The 13,844-nt window shown below is 43.0% G+C and overlaps 1 long non-coding RNA gene across 1 annotated transcript; it reads right to left on the minus strand.

The window, feature by feature from the left end:
* Nucleotides 1-12,505: 12,505 nt before the first annotated feature.
* Nucleotides 12,506-13,844, minus strand: LOC148183668 (uncharacterized). The gene is made up of 3 exons (XR_015773321.1): nt 13,736-13,844; nt 13,017-13,131; nt 12,506-12,578 (listed from the first exon to the last, which is right to left on the minus strand). It is a non-coding gene; the product is annotated as an uncharacterized LOC148183668 (long non-coding RNA).

Genomic DNA, 13,844 nt, shown 5'->3' on the forward strand with positions numbered 1-13,844 from the left:
ACAGGGAGTTTAGCTGGGCAGGGGCAGCTGGAGACTGGCTGGTTTCTTAAGCTGGAAAGGAAGACTCAGAGCTGTTGTGGCTTGGAGAACTTGCCATCACCCAGATGGATCTGCTGCTTCTTCTTCTCCTTCTTCCCTCTTCGTTGGTGGGGCTTGCACCCCCTGTCCTGCCAGCACGTGTGGCAGTGCCAGCCACCACTGTGGAGCTACTGAAACACCTCAGCCACCGGTCCGGGATCTCAGCTCATCCCTGCTGTTCCAGCCGACTGTTCCTCAGAGCTCTGCAGGAGCACCGGGACTGCCCGCCTGAGGGGATTTGTGAAACAAAGCCTCTCCTCCATCCTTTCCCATCTCAGCTGAGAAGGCTGTCATGGGCTCCCCAGTTCTGTTTCCTTGCTAACGCTGTATTTATTGTTGTTTGTGTGCCTCATTGTACATACTAGTAAAGAACTGTTATTCCTATCCCCAGATTTCTGCCTGAGAGCCCCCTGGTTTTAAATTTATAGTAATTCGAAGAAAGAAGGTCTACATTTTCATTCCAAGGGAGGCTCCAGCCCTCCCTACCACACCTGTCTTCCAAAGTAAAGCAATAGGCTTTGTTAATGGGCTGAAGCTGAAGCAGGGAAGGTTTAAAGTAGCTACTAGGAAACAATTCTTGGCTGGTGAGTATAGTGGGACATGAGCACAGGGTGGCCCGAGAAGCTGTGGCTGCCCCTGGATCCCTGGAAGTGTCCAAAGCCAGGTTTGACAGGCTTGGAGAAACCTGGATATTATAAACAACTCAGACCCTGGGTGGGAATGAGTTATAAAAGTTTTATTGAGAACCAAATAAAAACACAAAGCAAAAGGGGCAGCGCTGGGAACTTGGCTCGACACCCGGGGCTCATTCACAAAACGGCAGCTCTGCTTTTACACACTTGGGAATTGTATTAGCTACATGAATATTTATGAGCAGTCATACATGTTTTAATATTTTCCTTATATATACTTGGCACCTCCTGAGGTCTGCCAGTTGACCCTTCTGCATTGTCCATTGGTGGAGACCTCATCAAGATTGGAGGTGAGGTGTTACCATGCCAAGTTCCCCAGCAACAAGCATCCCCATCCCCTGCTGCCTCTTGCAAGGGGCAAGCATCCACCCTTCTCCCCACAGGCTTTGACAGCTCTGTTGGCCAGAGCTGCTGGGCAGCAACCAAGACGGGTGTGTGTGGAAAGGATTGAAGGGAGAATAGGAAAGGGTTCAAAACCAAACTGAAACAACAAAGGACATGTTAAAAGAACCCCAAACTTTAACAGAACTTCTTTAAACATAATTGATAGCTTCCTCTCATTTGCATGAGCCAATTGCGACACCCCATATATAACACTGGGTTAGTGGAAGGTGCCCCTGGGATGGTGCTGGGTGAGCTTTCAGGTCTCTTCCAACCCAAGCTATTTTATCATTCTGTGCTTTCAAAGGCAAAGCTTTCAGCCCAAGACATCAATCCCTGACTAAGAATCTCTGTCACAAAACTGTACATGTGTCCAGCCACACAGCTGTGTTTGTGAGCACGATGCATTGTTCTGCCCTGCCGGTGCCACCGCTGTGGCACTGACCCGGCCCTGCGGGTCACGGTGCCCCCGCTGTGCCACCCTCGTGTGCCGTATGGGGCTGGGGCTGCAGGGCCGCGTTCCCCTGACATCACCGGCCTTTGTCCGCCTCACACCGCCAGGGAGCCCGGGTCTCTTCGGATAGGTAAAATGGACTTTTGGGGCTAATTGTTGTAATTGGACTAAGCGTTGTAAAGGTCTCCACCTCGTGGCTGTGCTGTGCAATAAGGCGGCAGCACCAGGCATGGCTGGAATTTAACTTACCAGTCATGTAGGCGCTTCGCACGTTTTGCTTACTTCCCTAATGAGCCTTTTGGGAATATTAAAACCGTGTGAGAGGAATGTGAGGGATGGTGTTAAAGCAGCGGTGTCCCGGGCTGTCCTTTGACCCGGTCACAGAGTCACAGAATATCCTGAGTGGGAAAAGACCCACAGCGATCATGGAGTCCAACCCCTGTCCCTGCACAGACACCCCAACAATCCCACCCTGTGCATCCCTGGGATTGTCCAAACACTCCTGGAGCTCTGGCAGCCTTGGGGCCGTGCCCATTCCCTGGGGAGCCTGGGCAGTGCCCAGCACCCTCTGGGGGAAGAACCTTTCCCTGATCTCCAGCCTGGCCCTGCTCTGGCTCAGCTACAGCCATTCCCTAGCTCCTGTTCCTGGGCACAGGAAACAAATTGGAGCTGTCCCTGCGCTGTTCCTTGGGAAGAGCTGCAGCCAGCCCCTGGTGAGCTCTGCTCTCAGTATCCTCCAGCTGAACAAGCCAAATGCCCTCAGTCGCTCCTTGTATGGCCCCTCCAGACCCTTCACCATCAAGTCCCTCTGGATTTTTCTCAAGGAAGTTGAAAAGAGGAAGAGGAGGATGCTGCTTGCATTCCTTTGCATGCTGTGCACACTTTGTTTAACCTCTAGCAGACCTTAAGCAGACTCGAGAGACACCAGTCTGGGCTGGCTGGCCATGCCCATATGCTGTGTCATCCTGTCCCTGTACCCCATGAGGCACCTCATAAGTGCAGATCAGCACTGGATCAGGCTGTGGAACAGGTGGCTTTCTGGTCAGGCAAGGGGAAAAGCAGCTGAAGTATCTCAGATGGCATCAAAGAGCTCTGATATAGGCTGGTTTTGTAAATGGCTGTTGGCTGAGAGGAGACACTGAAAACAGCTTGTAGAAATCTTTTGACTAGATATGGCTGGCTTAGCCATAGTTTAGAAGTTCTAGAATATAATAGAGTATTTCAGTTGGAATGGACCACAAGAATCATCAGCCTAATTACCTGAGCACTTCGGGGCTGACCAGAAATTACAGTGTGTTGTTAAGGGCATGTTCCAAATGTCTCTTGAACAGACCTGGGGCATCCACCAGCTCTCTGGGAAGCCTGTTCCGATGTCTGACTGCCTGCTCAAGTACAGAAATGCTTCCAAATATCCAGTCTGAACTGCCCCTGGCACAGCTTTGAACCATCCTGACCCTGGATCCTGGGGAGAAGAGCTCAGCACCTCTTTGCACATTCCTTCCTCAGGCATTCCTCAGTCTCGTCTCTCTAAACTAGACAAGCCCAGAGCCCTCAGCTGCCTCTCCCAGGACCTGCCTTCAGCCTTGTCACTGTCCTCTGGATGCATCCAAGGACCTTCACATGCTTCCCCAGTCTAGGGACAGCCCTGCACATGGGGCTCCAGGTGAGCCCACGCTGAGCCCAGCAGGACCATCCCCTTTCTGGATCAGGGCACCATGCTGTATGCAATGTCCTCAGGATGAGATTTGCCCTCTGCTCTTCCCAGCACTGCAGTGAGATTCTGGCCACCTCATGTGACACAGAGAGCAGCCTGAGGCAGAGGATGATTGAATTCCCACTTCCTTTCCCAACCGGGTGCAGCTGGACCTTCTGAGGCAGTGATGGCAGGTCCCAAATGTGCTCTTCCCAAGAGGAACAAACACAATGGTGCTGCACTAGGCTACCCCTTCTAAGCAGAAGTTGTTTTTCCTTTTCACATCCTCCATCTTTGGCCCCTTCCCTGAAGGAAATATGAGCTGCTTCTCCAGGACTGTACACAGCTGTGGTTTTAAACAGTGCTGTTTGATCCTGAAGGCTGGTATTCCAAAGAGATTAGAGATCTCTATTTGATCATGAGGGCTGGGGTTCTGCTGAGGTTTGTATTAATCCTCATTTCCCACTTAATAAGGTCTTTGAATATGTTCTGAAAAGGGAGTTTTGTTTAAAAAGTAAAATAAAATTGATCTTTGGAAGTCCCAAGCTACCCATGTCACATTAATATTCTCCACTTGTATGCTTCTCCCCACTCTCTAAAAGAAAAACAACAAGCTTCATCAAGACTCTAAATGGATTTAACTAGATCAAACCCAAATAGATCCTCTTTCTTTGCCAGGTCAATTTTAAAAGAATGTGACAAATCCAAATACTATAATTACTAATATTAATTGAAAATAAACTGTGGAACACTTACTGATTTTATCCATCCTTCAGGATGATAGATCAAAGTATTCGTTTCAAAATTACCTTTCTGACAAATCCAGTGAGAATGTAAACAACTTAGATATTGAACTAATTTTTGTACAGAAAACTAATTTTTCTTCCCAATTTCTTTCTCAATTCTCTGGCAAAATTGCCCTGGTCTGAAAACAGTCAAGCCCATTCTTAACCCACCATTCCCATTTCAAAGCTTAGGAGAAGAATTCCCAGCAGTTTAATAACTGAGTTGTACCTTTGGGTTTATGCACATGCTGCTTTGTTCCAGCCCATGAGCTCCAGGAAGTATCTCTAATCTCTAATCTAAGTTACCATGGCCTGGAACTGGGAGATAAGCTTTCGTCAAAAGCAGAGCTGTGACTGTGCTATGGGAGCAATATTTGGTGGAGCAGTTTCTGCTTGATTAATAAAAATGAATAATTTAGAGAGCCAGTAATCATTACAGCTGGGTCACTTTGAAATCAGAATAGTGGGTAACAGGTGATTCTGAGCCCAAAAAGGTAACCAAGGGAGGTAAGATGGGGTCCTGAGCAAACTGATCCAGAAAGGGACATCCCTGCCTATGGCAGGGAGTGGAAACGGACAATCTTTAAAGTCCCTTCCAATCCAAGCCATTCTGGGAAATACTGAAATAACACAAATACTTGTGTATTGTGGCAGTTGTTTTACTTGAGAGCTCTGTACATCCAAACTCCATTCAATATACAGAGAAACCAGCTTTAAGCACTAAACCAAGAGGTTCAGTGGTACCATAGCAGTTTCTATCTGATGTCTTGCCCTGACATCAAAATCTTAAGGCCTGCCTTTTTCTGAAGGCTGTTTTGTTAGTTAAATAATTAAAAATCTTACAGTCACAGAATTGTTTGTGTTGGAAAGGATCTTAAAGCCCATCCAATCCCATCCCCTGGCATGGGAAGGGACACCTCCCACTATCCCAGGTTGCTCCAAGCTCTCTCCCACCTGGCCTTGGACACTTCCAGGGATGGGGCAGCCACAGCTTCTCTGGGCACCCTGTGCCAAGGCCTCACCACCCTCACAGGGAAGAATTTCTTCCAAATATTCCATCTAAAGCTATTCTCTTTCAGCTTAAAGGCACTTCCCCTTGTCCTGTCACTCCATGCCCTTGACAAAGTCTTTTTCCAGGTTTCTTGTAGGTCCCTTCAACTGTGGCATCAGTGAAATAAAACTGCTGTATTTAAAACCAATTACTGAAACCTTAGAATATTTTATTTTGCAAGGGACTGTAAACCTTCTACTTCCAGACCTTTTTTTTTTTTTTTTAAATTGAAGACCCTTGAGAACAATCCCTTCATGAGGACATCTACAGTATAGTTTCTAAAATATATTAGAAGGATACATTGCCTATTACTACTTATTGATTTGCAGAGAAGGTTCACTCCCTGCTTCTTGGGTTCTGTGCTGGGAAAGTCACATTGAGCATCACAGAGTGGCACTACTGGAAGAGGTTAGTTGGGTGCTGAATACTGCAGTTCAGCTGTGTATTCACTCTGTTTATTCTGGTTTTGAAGAGTGGATTTAGAAGTACTTTAACCAGAACAAAAAATACAACAATAAAAATGGTAACTGCAAGCAACAGGAACTAAATGACTGTAACAAGCATCCAAAGAAGTCTGCAGAAATGCTTTGATCACAAGAACACTCCCAAACCCTGCAATACTGCCACTGGTGTTATTAAGCAAGAATAAATTTTATCTTGGGATTCAAGAAGTATAACAAAAATTATGATGCACTACCTTCCTGTAAATTATCTTATTATACACACAAAAGTTTATATTTTAAGTTATTAAAGTGTGAGTATCTTAAAAATCTTCACAGCAGCTCAGGAAGGCTAGGCAAAGACAGTATGTGATTCTGCAGACACTTGAGATGTTCTGTGGCTGACAGACATGGAAAGAGGACTTCCCCTCACCTTCTGCTCATCTACAAGCCATGGAAAGGAGAGATCTCTCTATATTTTACTGACTAGATTCTAAAACTCATGAAAATTAGTTTATTACTGTTGTTACATGTTAGTTAGTGGGCACAGATGGGGTAGAAAGGAGTCATGCAGAACTTTGCCAGCAGACCCATGTGCTTCAGCAGCAGTCCTACTAATCAAGGCCCTGCATTTTTGGAATTATACATGCCAATATACATGGCACCCTAATCAGTGGATTCAGAAACTCTCCCAGTGGAAATGAAATACAGAGATAGGAGAAATGGGAAAGTTGATCAGGCTGCCTGTGTCTGGAGTGTGGCCTCTCATACTGAAGGAGCAGCTTATTCTGAGTCTGAACACATTGCCTGGTTAAACAGGGATGGTCTGATCCAGAGATGGTGGGAAAGGAAGTGAAGGAACCCATTCACTTCTTGAGGCCAGGAATGTGTTATTGTTTGTATTTAACAGGAATCAACATTATTTCTGACACCTTTCAGCATAACAGACAACCTTTTGCTTTCACTCTTAGACCCAGAAGCCTGAAGGTAGGAGGTAAACCTACCCAAGACTAGAGCACTGAAATAGGACTTTGTCTTTTTAGGTGTAGCTGTGATCATTCCTTATAGGAGCCGTCCCTGTGCATAGGCCTGCCACTGCAGTTGCAGGAACAATTACTTTTCCCAGCTCAACTTATGTCAGTTACTCATGATGTGAATTTACCAAGATTCACTGTGGTTCTTCAGAAAGGGCTTGGCATTGAGTTACATGAAGTGAATCTGCTGCTAACTGTTTTGGAGCACAGACAAACCACAATCAGTGACCAGAGCATTGCTTGACGCTTCAGTGCGCTGGAGCAGAATGGGCTTGCTTGTCTCACATGCCGCTGTAGCTTGGCTCCAAACCAAGTTTCTCTCTTGTAAGTCAGGCTTTATAAGAGAAATCAGCCTGTCACAGGGCACTGGAAAAGCTCACTTTAGACAGAGGTCTTAGAGTAGTGACAGGAACCACTGCTGTGTTCAGACTGTGACCAAGGGATTTGGTGACCATAGGGGAATAACCTCTGCTGCTTACAGCTGACTTTAGTCCCACACTGCTGCAGCATCAACCTCCTGAGGTCCATTCACAACCTAATTTGACACCCACTAGAGCTGCAGGCCAGCGGGTTGGCTTTGGTACATATTACAAGGTAAAGCTGAACAGCCTGCCAGGGCTGTGCAGACCAGCTGCAGCTGTAGCTGTGGGTATTTGTGAAAACAATTAGATAGATGTTCTCAAGTCTCAGAAAATGAGCTTGAAATCCTAGCAGCATAGACCTGTGGCTCCTGGTCTCCAGTTTGCATAGGTGCAAGCCTGGTTGCCAGGCTCAGAGCATCAGCATCTCACCCAGCCCAATCTCAGAGCCCTGCTCTGTGCTGGGTTCACTATCTGTGACCAAAGAGTGACCACAATCAGAATGGTGTCAGTTCACCTGTGCTAATTCAGAAGCCTGGTCCCAAGTAGTGCCAGGGGACATTCACATTGGATATTAGGAAAAATATCTTCACGTAAAGAGTGGTGAAGTACTGCCACTGGCTGCCCAGGGCGGTGCTGGAGTCACCATTCCTGCAGGTGTTCAAAAACTGAACAGACGTAGCACTTCATGATATGCTTTATTGGGCATGGTGGGATTTGGTTGAAAGTTGGACTCAATGGTCTTAGAGGTCTTTCCCAATCTTCATGATTCTGTGATTCCTTCCATCTTTGATGCAGAGCTCCTGATACTGCTGGTTCCTACTTTGGGCACCATTTGGCTCACTGCACTGAGCTTTGCAAAACCAGTGCAGAGAAGGATACAGATGGTCTTGTCTGGGGCAGTGAGTGCTCTTGGAAACACCTGAGTTCTTTCAGTGGAAAGCCAACAAAATCACCCCAGAGCAGACGTTTTATCTGGAAAATTTCAAACTAGACCATGAGTCTAATGAAACAGTAAGGCCCTGAAAGCAGGTTTGGAATGGAAACTGCCAGGTAACCTGATGCCAAATGATTAATTAGCCATTTCTGTCTGGTATGTGTGTGTGTGTGTGTGTGTGTGTGTGTGTGTTAACTATTATGTTTTGTAAGAGGAAAACCCTCTTTTGTCACCCTTTTCTATGAAAGGCTTTTTATTCTTTTTATGAATAAAGACTCAAGTCCACTCCTATTTAACTCATCACTTTAATCCTAGAAAATGCTATGCCTGACAGAAGGCTCACATTTCACAGTAGAAGGAGAAACAGACAATAATGAAAAAATTTATATGCAAAACATTCCAAGTTTTCAGAACACCTCTGTTATGCCAAGAAGAGTGTGACTGTGGAGAATACAGTCTATGCTGGTAGTAAAACAAGCTCTCCACTACCTAGAGGTCTTGGAAAGTTTTCCTTGTTAACTACTAGGGAGGTGCTAACTTACACTCTGGTAGGATTTTAAAGGACGCTTTGGTCTTTAAGGGCTTAAATGTAAAAACTGAAACTGTAGACTAAAAAAAATAACTCAAAAATTATAAACTCATAAATTGGGTGAACTTGGTTTCTTCAAATGCCAGGAAAACACATCTCACATTCCTGAAGATATTTAGTGCTCTGTGGCTGAAGAAATCTAAAGCAGGATTTTTAATAATGTGAGAAATATTTAAATTAGCCAAGTTGACACAAAGACAAAAATATAATATTGAGATTGGAACTGTGAGCTAACACTTTCATGCAGATGAGGATAGATGGGGAGAGAAATGCCAAGCAATTTTCATCAGTCTCAGCCTGTACAGACAGGTGCCTGGAATCTGGACTTATGTTTGGTTTAAAACATAATACCTTTCTGACAGACTTAAAAGGAGCAAAACCACAACTCTGGAGAACTAAACATTTATTTTCTTCTTTGCTGTGCAAATGGCACAAACACCAAACTCATTCCCATTCCTAGAAAGGTTTGAGGCCAGGTTGGACAGGGCTTGGGGCAACCTGGGCTAGTGGAAGGTGTTCCTGACAGGGGCTTGGAATGGGATGAACTTTAAGATCCCTTCCAACCCAAACTTTTCTAGGATTCTGTGGTTTGTTGTTCCATGAAGTAGTTTTATTTCATGATTTATGATCAAGGGTGCCTAGATCTCTTGCGGTTCAGCTTTATCAGAATACACCCACAGGACAGCTATATCTAAATTCTGTCATGGGGTGTTGATGTGATGCTGAACCCTAACTCACTCCTCCTGAGAAATTAAAACTAGAAGAGTTCATTCCAAGGCATGAAGTGCAGTAATTAAGCTCATCTGTCAACTGTATTCCAGAAGATAGCTCCTGGTATGAGAGGAATGGATGCTTTATGATTTTATCTATGGTTTGAGTGTCTGTCATTGACTCCAAAACAAGTTTTTGTCTGTAAAGCCAAGTGCCAAAGCAGCTGCCCTTTGTAACTCAGTTACAATTCAAATATGTAATTAAAATATCAAATATTATGCTATCTGAAGTAATTTCCTCTTCTTTCAGAACCTATTCTGGGTGTAAGCCAGGAAATATTACTGCTTGCCTGACAGATAAGAGATTGCAGAGCTATGTTCTGGACTAATTCTGTTAGCACTGCATCAAACATTGAACCTCAGGTCCCTCTGCAGTGTATAGGACTTGCTTTAGTAGTAAAATAATTGAGAATACTTATGCATTTCCAAACTTGCTGTTACATGTTATAGATTGTCATGTGATGGAACTTTTTTAGATTTTTCTGAATAGAAAAGTTAATTTTAAGTAATTCAGAACTATTAAGGAGACAACAGAAAGTATTAAATGCTAGATTTTCCATTGTCAAATTATTAAACAAATCTATCACTGGATCAATTTTAAAATTAGTTTACTCTAAGTAAATACATTTTTCCCCCAAATATAAAAATTACTCTTGCTTTTTGAATTCTCTTATCACTAGAATCTCTGTGCAACTTAATTTACTTTCCAGAAAACCTTACTGTAGATAAGACTTGTGTAAATATTATGTACAAAACATTTGGACATAGGGATGGGTCTGTGTGTATCTGTGGTATTTGCTGCTATTTTAAGGCTGTTTTCAATGTCATGTGTGAAAAGTAATTTCATCCTATTATTCTCTAACTTTATTAAAAATAAGCCTAAAATTCATCCTTTCTATAATCCCTTCTCACAACATTTCGTTGTGATGTACCAGCAGAGGGAGATCATGTTCTTGTTCTTCCTCGTGCTTTCCTAACACACCTGGTTGCCTAGTTGTAAATGTACTGATAACCCTGACATGGCAAATAGAATATGTTGAAATTCTCCAGAATACAATCCTTGTAAATGACAAAATTTTAATACACCTTGAAAAAATATTTTTCAAAAACTTTCTGTATGCAACAGGCAATTACTCCAGCAGTGAAAGCAGTAACTTTTCCCAGAAAATTCCCAGCAGTAATTTTCCCAGAAATCTCCAATCTAAATCTCCCCTGGTGCATCTTGAGGTAATTTCCTGTAATTCTTGTTTTGTTACCTCTGTACATCTCGTTCTCTATAAATATAATTTGATGTAAAGTTCATGCATGCAATGTAATGCATATACATGGGGCTTTCTTGGAGAAATCAAATGGGAGATCTCCATGGACTGGAAAAGGAACTCCAGGTGTTTAGGGTGGATGTGGACACACATGGTCAGTGGAGATCCTGATATTTTAGGGGCAATGAACCCCCCCCACTACCTCATGCACTGTATTTAATACACAACCACAAGTAAGGTTTTCATGAGGACATGGCTGTGGGTAAAAATAGCTTGGAATAACGGATAATTGGCATGAATTCCCCATGTGCAGAAATAAAAAAATTAATTATACGATTTATTAATCTTTGTGGAACTGATCTTGAAAAAATTACCTTTATGGCATGGTTCTTCTTCTGGTTTCAGTGTGTTCCCAGTCTTTTTATGAAGAAATACGGTACTTTTCTCATTAGATATTTAATAGCTTGAAATCTTCATTCATGAGTTTATCTTCTCTTTTGTTTTTCCAAGTAAGCAGCAGAGCAGGTCCTAACTTTGTCCTGGTCTTGCTCCATAATTGTATTAATGAAGGCAGCAAGTCTGCTTCTGAGCCAGAAACAAAACTTTTGACCCCTGACTTCTATGTCATGATCACAGGATGGCCTGTTTTATAAAACAAATGTTTTATAACCAAAAGTAAAGTGATTTCATCTTGCAGATGAGAGATGATTCAGTGCTGCAGCAGAGTGAAATGGTCTCTTGGCTCAGGCACAGGGTTTGTTAAACAAACTACTCCAGTTGCTACAGCTACTTATGCCTGTGTCTCACTCTTTTTCACTGGGAGAAGTTTGAAATGTCTTGAACTATGAATCAAACTGACATTTATATTTAAGCAAACCTCCATGGAACAGAAAGAAGATTCAAAATGGCAGAAGTGTCTCTGCAGGACTTCTAGATTCTTCATAATGTACAACACACAGCATGTTAAAATACCTAATTTTTACAACTTTTACATGAAAAGCTGCCTGTCATCAGAAATGTTTGTAAAATGCAGGGAACTGCTACCATTCACCTGTCTGCTCTGATTCTGCTGTAAAGCATTAATTGGCAAAGCCATGAAATATTAGAGCAGACTGAGTTTAAAAATGAAGCAGAACCCATAAAACACAGGATGGCCAGAATTCAGCCAGACACTATAGGTATGAACATTTCAAAACAGATTTCAGTTCCAAACTTATCTCTTTATAGATGTAGGGTAGGACCAGGGAACATAGCCTGTAGCTTAGTTTCAGATTCAAGCCTTTTGGGAAAGTAGAGATCAGAAACTTGCAGTTCTTCTGCACCTGGGTTATGTAATAAAATCATTCCTACACAGATGCAAGAATCCAAGCGTTTGTTTCCTTAACTAGAGCAAGTTGTTCCTAGTCATGGATTCTGGAGAAAATTCATTATGTATTACCCTTTCAAAGAGTCAGAAGGCAGAAGTAGAACTAAAGTTACATACATCCCATTTTTATATTAAATCACAGTTTTCATATTGTTGGCAAAGGTAAGGTACCTCACAGGAAGCTGTGAGTCTTCTGTGACTGAAAGACCTTGAGATTGTTCAGTATAGAGGCTCCCTGGTTCTGTCTGCAGGACCGCTTTTAACCATCTTCAGTGAAATGCCTTGGTCACAGAGCAGAGATGAGTGCTAAAAACACACTGTCCATGTTTGAGAGCAGCTGCACAGCTGAAAACCACAGGGCACAGGCTGGAAAAGGGTCAGAGTCCCTTCAGAGTCTGAACCCTCATCATATAATGGCATTCACATTACAAAATCTCCCCCAGAAGTTGTGCAGGTCTTTTCATGGTCTCTGTAGATGAGTATGAAGATTATAACCATATAGCCACAGATTAATCTATCAGCTCTTTCTCTTTTCTGCACTTTGCTTATCTTTGATTTTTCTCTAAGCAGCAGCTCCAGTGAGCTGCATTACCTGTTTCCAGGCTCCTGACATACCTGCTAATTCCTGTTGCAGCATTCCTGTCCTGGGATGGCACTTTAACCCTGTCCCTGCCAAAAGCAGCATAGGTTCTGCCTGCATGAAAGATTTTGAGACAAAAAAAGTCTATTTTTAGTTTTAAAGCAGTGAATTTGCACCTCTCATATCTAGGACCAGAGTGTTTGCATACATAAAATACAAAGACAGGACTAAAGGCTGTCTAAGAAAATATGGTCAGTGAACTGGAGAGGTCTCACTCTGCAATACCCACATTTCTCACAGGGAGAGCCAAAGCCACCTACCCAAAACAAACAGCAAATGTTTCCTCCTTTTCCACAATAATCAAGTTCAAACACACACACACACACACAAAAAAAAAAAAAAAAAAAAAAAAAAAAAAGAGGGAATTTCAGGACAAGTTGGAATAAAAGGTTTAAATGCATAAATACATAAAAAGCTTTATGGAGTTCAAGAGGAAACAAAATATTGTCAAATATCTGTGACAAGGCAGCCTAGAGTATCTGGGATACGTGCAGAACTTGCTGGCCAGGAGAGAGGTGTCGTGAGAAAGAGCTCTGGTGGATGCAGCCTGCTGTGAGTGGTCCATGGGATCCCAGGAGGAGCATGTTTTGGGACCAGCAGTTGCTGTAATTAGAGAGCAGCATCAACTTTAAAAACAATCATTTTGATGTTCTCTTTCAGATGGAAACTTAGGTTTTTGAAGTGGAGTCTTGTTTATTATAAATGAGGAAGAAACAGACAGCTCTTTCCTCATTAGCAGCCACTGGACAGTAACTATTTTTAGCTGCAAATTACCAAATGGGGCAGATTCAGACAGAAGCACAAAGGGTGAAAAGTATTTCCTTCCCAATCTTTTAAGCTAGTATATGAATTTTATTTGTTTTAACTGAGATGAGCTAGAAAAGGAATTAAACAACTTAGTTCTTTACTCTAAAGCTAATACTTTACAACTGTCCAGGATAAATTCATAGGGAAAGACTCATGGACTGCTTGGGTTGGAAGGGACCTCTAAAGTCAGCTGTCCCACACTTTGCCCACACTCGGTGTGAAAGTACAGGAGTGTGATGGCAAGGGTTTACACTATTAAGACTACATCTATTGGATGCTTCCATGCTACCAAATTGCATAAAGAAAATGTTAAATTGTAGCCCCAAAACAGGCACAAAAAGATGATCAAGGTGAAATTAGAAATGCTCAGAATTAGGAAGTGAGAATACAACTGAAATACCTGTGTGTATGAAGGAGACTCCAGCAGACCTCGTGAGGGTGGTACCCACTGTGGCAAAGCCAGGCCTGCTCCCTCTGGGGTACCCTGACCCTGCTCCCCTCCATGTCCT

The sequence above is a fragment of the Pseudopodoces humilis genome, chromosome 10 (assembly GCF_049639895.1).
Source record: "Pseudopodoces humilis isolate 2021_Gansu_Grassland_sample_001 chromosome 10, ASM4963989v1, whole genome shotgun sequence".
NCBI lineage: Eukaryota > Metazoa > Chordata > Aves > Passeriformes > Paridae > Pseudopodoces > Pseudopodoces humilis.